The sequence below is a fragment of the Galeopterus variegatus genome, unplaced genomic scaffold, assembly GCF_000696425.1.
Source record: "Galeopterus variegatus unplaced genomic scaffold, G_variegatus-3.0.2 Scaffold2600, whole genome shotgun sequence".
NCBI lineage: Eukaryota > Metazoa > Chordata > Mammalia > Dermoptera > Cynocephalidae > Galeopterus > Galeopterus variegatus.
This window is the reverse complement of record NW_007728711.1, coordinates 9,769-15,162: the sequence shown is the minus strand read 5'-3', so window position 1 is coordinate 15,162 and position 5,394 is coordinate 9,769. Positions and strand designations below refer to the sequence as shown.

Below are 5,394 nucleotides of genomic sequence, written 5' to 3'. Positions count from 1 at the left end.
GAGGGCTGTGCGACTGTCCTGGGCAGAGGCAGGGCAGGGTGGGCTTCCGTCTTAGACCAGTCTGGGGGAGTCGGGGGGAACATGGGGTCCTGGGGCAATTGTCCACACGTGTCTGAATATTTCTGAGGGCACATTTCTGGGAGTGGGGCTGTGGGGTCACGAGGATGCTGCATTTGAAGGACAGTTGTGCGTATTTGGGTGCATCTTTCACTAGGTGTCCGTAGAGTGTGACTGCTGTGGCTTTGGAAATGCTGCCTGTGAGAGACACGGACCGTGCAGGTGCTTGGAGGGAATGGCCGTGTCCTGGTCTTCCCTGAGCCCTGTGTTGGCTCCTAGAGTGTGTGATGCTCGTAGACGTGAAATCACCCCTGGTCATTAAACCAGGGATGAAGCGACCACATAACTCATGCTGAGCAGAAACACTGGCCCTGAGAGAGCTGCTCTGGGGAGCCAGTGGGCTGGGGATAAGGGACAGAGAAAGAGCAGCCCTGTTGAGCTGATTTCAATGGATCCTAATCTCCACACACACATGTAAACGATCCTGAAATCCTCTTATAAATCATGCATGCATTTTAGGTTGTGATGGTTCTGGGGCAGACCCCTCCCTCTGCCCCCAGGCTGTTATGAAATCAACAGGGCGCCTTCTGTGGTTGGACATTCAGGCTGCTTTTTAAAAATTGATAAATAACACTGTACTGGCTGTCCTTATAGATAAATCTCTGCGAAAATTCATTTTACTTTCTAAACTTAACTTTTATTTTTACCAAAGCACTCAAATTTCTAGCTAGAAAAGTTGTGTAGTGCTCTAAATGACGAACAGCATCCCTCCCCACCTGCCCCAGCCCTAGCCCTTCTCCCTGCAGGAAACCCCTTTGGTTCCTTTCAGCTGTACCTTCAGGGCCTTCATGTGTTTTTCATCTGGTGCAGGTGTCCCTTCTCTAGTTCTCTGACCTGCTGCTCCAACCTGGCTCTTGCCCTTTGATGCACTGCCATCTTCCTGGGAAGTCCTTTGGCCTCTTTCCTGTGCTGGGTCCCTTGTTTACTGGGTCCCACTCCCCATCCCCGCCCTTCCCTTTTTTGGCTTTCCTGCTTTGTTCTGACAGGGCGCATCTCCCAGCAGCTGTCTGAGAAGAGGCGGATGGTGGGTAGATTGATAGAGTCCTTGTATGGGTGAAATTGCCACTCTTCTGCCACCACGCCCCAACCACCACTTGGCTGGTGGAGAGTTCTAGGCTGGAAATTGTTTTCTGGACACTTTTCTGTTGAATTACTTGTCGGAAGTTCTAGGTTGACCATGGGGGTTTAGTTCCTCTTTCAGCTTCCACCATTGCTGTTGAGAGTTTTGACGTCATCCTGATTCCAGTTCCTGGCTTCCTTTGTGTGTGTATTTCATTATTTCTGGAAGCTTTTAGCCGCCGCTTCTTGTTCCTGGGATAAGCCTGTTAGAGAAGGTGCCCTGAGGGGTGAGGGTGGGCTCCGAGGTCTGCCCAGATGCCCACCAGCTCTGCTCCGCCCTCCTGGGGCTTGGACCAGCTGCGGTGGCTGCTGGGACCTGGGGACAGTGGCACCGACTGCAGGCCGATAGACAAGGGCACTCCATAAACGTCAGCTGCTTGTCTGTCAAATCGCATGTCAGGGACATGGCAAGGTATTTTGCAATAAAGGTGTTTCGATGGCATGAGATCAATGTTTCTTTTCATGTAATAAAGGCCTGTGTGTGGAGTGTTTGGCCAGAGGGATGACTCTTCCTGAGGTCTGTCTTCTTTGAACTGTTTTATGGGGTTAGACAGTACTAACGCTTTCAAGAAAAATAGCTGCTCTTTCTCAGGAACCGAGTGTTTCAAGTCAAGTGTTTATTTTTCTCTGTGGTCTGGCCTCTCTGAACCGTCTCAGACCCACAAGCCACTTGGATGACTGGGCAGGGGACTCCCGCTCGAGCTACCCATGGGTCTGCAATCCTTCCCAAGACTTCTGGGCAGGTGGCCTCAATGGCACCCCAAGGCAGCAGCTGGGCTCTCAGGAGCAGGCCTGGGATTCTTGGGGGGTCTTCAGCAGGTGGTTTTCCAGCGAGTGATACAAGAGGAATAAGTGAGGGGTCGACAGCAGCAGCCACCACCCACAGCCCACCAGGCACCTTCGTGCAGGGCAGCACCTGCGGGTGATCGGCCTGGCTCCCCTGCATAGGTGACTGCAGCTGGGACCTTGGCATGCACTGGCTCTCACGAGTGCCTGTTTGTGGGAGCCACACGAACACTGGCCGCAGCCAGATGCCCTGGAGTACCATGAGGCCGAGATGCAGAAACAAAACTCCGTCTCCTTTCCTTTCCTTTCCCCCCCAGATTTTAAAATTTATTAATATATCTAATTACTAATTTATTTATCAAAAATTTTTTCTTGTTTCAATTGTCATTTTATTGCAAGATGGTAGAATTAATTCCAAGTTTAATCTATATCTCAGTAATCTTCAGTCAGGCAGAGCTTTTTCACAGAAGCTTGCTTATTCAGAGTGGTCCTGGGGCGCCTCACGGCACAGCGGGAGGACGAACACCCGACGGCCGGTAGACGCAGCTCTCAGCACGGGAAGCTGCAAGTGTTCGTTGTCAGGGACGGGAACCCAACTCCAGTGGACAGCAGCACAGAAAGACTGGGTCACGTGGACTAGTTTCCGTTTAGTCAGCAACTGCTTCCAGTGGTCTCAACTGGGGTGGGCACACGTACAGACCGGCGCTGCCCGAGCCTTCTTTCCAGCAGCTGGAGACCTGCGGTGAGTGCACTTGGTGATGGGCTCCCGTCGCTGCTGTAAAGACACGCTCCACGCCACGTGCTTCTCCACCCAGTTTATCACGAGCTCTTGTTCCTTCTGACACATCGTGTCTGCACAGAGCTGTGATAATCCGGGCGTTCTTCACCTCCTCATAGGCTCTGTGCAGCCGTTCCCGCTGAGCGACCTCCAAGGCCACAGCAGCGTCACTCCTCTGGACACAGAGAAGGTAACGGTGCTTCTGACCCAGTGCCCGGTGTGGCTTCTGCGAATCAGTCCCATCCCAGGTTGTGTGTGCACCGCCCGCTTCACCTCTTCTGGTTGGGCAACTTTTGCTCATTGAGGTTATCAGCAAATTCTCCAGTAGAGGCGCCATATTTTCAAGTTATAGAGACGAGAAACCCTGCTATTGATAGGCAGAGAAGGCCTCTGGGTAATCACATGGATTTCTTTGGAAAGACAGTACAAGAGAAGCCCAGTTCTGAGCATGTAGGGTCCTGTTACAATGGTTTTAGGGTAAAAGAACTGCAAGAAATCCTCAGGCATCAGCCCAAAATGAACTCTTCCTCCACATTCAGGAAGAGGTGGTAGACGGCATAATTTTGGCTGTCCTGTGTGAAAGATCCATGTTGCCTGCAATATCCCTGGACCTGGGGGGCCGCGTTCTTCAGAGACGGGCCCCCTGTGGTGGTGGCAGAAAGAAACACCTGGGACAGCATGGTCAGAGAAAGCGCAGGCAGCCGTCTCGAAGTCCCTGCGACCCCGCGTTCTTCAGAGATGGGCCCCCTGTGGTGGCGGCAGAAAGCAACACACGGGACAGCATAGTCAGAGAAGGTGCAGGGAGCCGTCTCGAAGTCCCCGTGACCCCGACCAGAGAACCTGTCAGGGGCAGGAGCAAGGTGGCCACTCCTATGTTAACATTTAGTTGTACGTATTTGTGGGGCACAGTGTGCTGTTTCAGTACCTGCATGGGTTGTACAGGGATTCACTTAGAGTAGCTAGCATGCCCCTCACCTAAACATTTATCTTTTCTTTGTGGTAATTACGGTCAAGTCCTCTCTTCTAGCTACTTAGAAATATACAATATAGTGAAATATACAATCTAGAACTCCAGAACTTACTCTTCCTGTCTACCTGTCAATCCCCCTCTCCTCTCCCGTCCCTCCCTCCGAGACTCTGGTAACCGTCATTCTACGCTCTACTTCTGTAAGAACCCCCCCCCTTTTTTTTTTTTAGGTTTCACATATGAGTGAGACCATGGGGTATTCGTCTTTCTGTGTCTGGCTTGTTTCACTTAACACTGATGGTCTCCAGTTCTATCCCTGTTTCTGCAAATGACAGGATTTCATTTTTTTTTTTTTTTTTGTCTTTTGTCTTTTTCCGTGTCCGGCAACGGATCGCAACCCTCAGTGTTGCCCCCGTACCGGACCGGGGACCGGCAACGGGATCGCAACCCTCGGGGTCGCTCCCGCGCCTCGCTCAGCCAGTGAGCGGGAACCGGTCCGTATGTGAGATCCAAACACTCGGGCGGGAGCACCGCCGCGCTTCCCAAGCAGCGCACTATCCAGTGCGCCACCGGGCCAGCCCAGGATTTCATTTTTTTAGATAGCTGAATAGTATTCCACTGTGTGTAGATATGCCACGGTATTTTTATCCATTCACCCACGGATGGGAGGTTAGGTTGACCCCGTGTCTTGGCTATTGTGACTAGTGTTGAGATGAATGAGGGACTGCAGGTGTCTCTCATATACTGATGTCATTTCCTTTGGGATATACCCAGTAGTGGGATAGCTGGGTCATAAGGCAGTTGCACTTTTAGTTTTTTAGGAACCACCTTATTTTTTTCCCATGATGGCTGTACCAATTTACAGTGCCACCAACAAGGTAGGAGGGTTCCCTTTCCTCTGCATCCTTGCCTGCATTTGTTATTTTCTGATATCCATTCNGCCCAGGATTTCATTTTTTTAGATAGCTGAATAGTATTCCACTGTGTGTAGATATGCCACGGTATTTTTATCCATTCACCCACGGATGGGAGGTTAGGTTGACCCCGTGTCTTGGCTATTGTGACTAGTGTTGAGATGAATGAGGGACTGCAGGTGTCTCTCATATACTGATGTCATTTCCTTTGGGATATACCCAGTAGTGGGATAGCTGGGTCATAAGGCAGTTGCACTTTTAGTTTTTTAGGAACCACCTTATTTTTTTCCCATGATGGCTGTACCAATTTACAGTGCCACCAACAAGGTAGGAGGGTTCCCTTTCCTCTGCATCCTTGCCTGCATTTGTCATTTTCTGTCTTGCTGATGATATCCATTTTTTACAGTGCCACCAACAAGGTAGGAGGGTTCCCTTTCCTCTGCATCCTTGCCTGCATTTGTCATTTTCTGTCTTGCTGATGATATCCATTTTAACTGGGGTCCCTTGATAGCTCATTGTGGTTTTAATTTCCATTTCCCTGATGATTAGTGATGTTGAGCATTTTTCACATGTCTGTTGCCCATTTGAGTGTCTTCTTTTGAGAAATGTCTGTTCGGGTCTTTGGCCCATTTTTCATTGCGTTGTTTGTTTTTATGCTGTTGGGTTGTTTGAATTCCTCACGTGCTGTCTGATGTGCAGTTGCAAACACGCTC

At 50.4% G+C, this 5,394-nt stretch overlaps 1 pseudogene; it reads right to left on the bottom strand.

The window, feature by feature from the left end:
* Positions 1-2,695: 2,695 nt before the first annotated feature.
* On the bottom strand, positions 2,696-3,584 carry LOC103598403 (annotated as a pseudogene).
* Between the last annotated feature and the right edge of the window lie 1,810 nt (positions 3,585-5,394).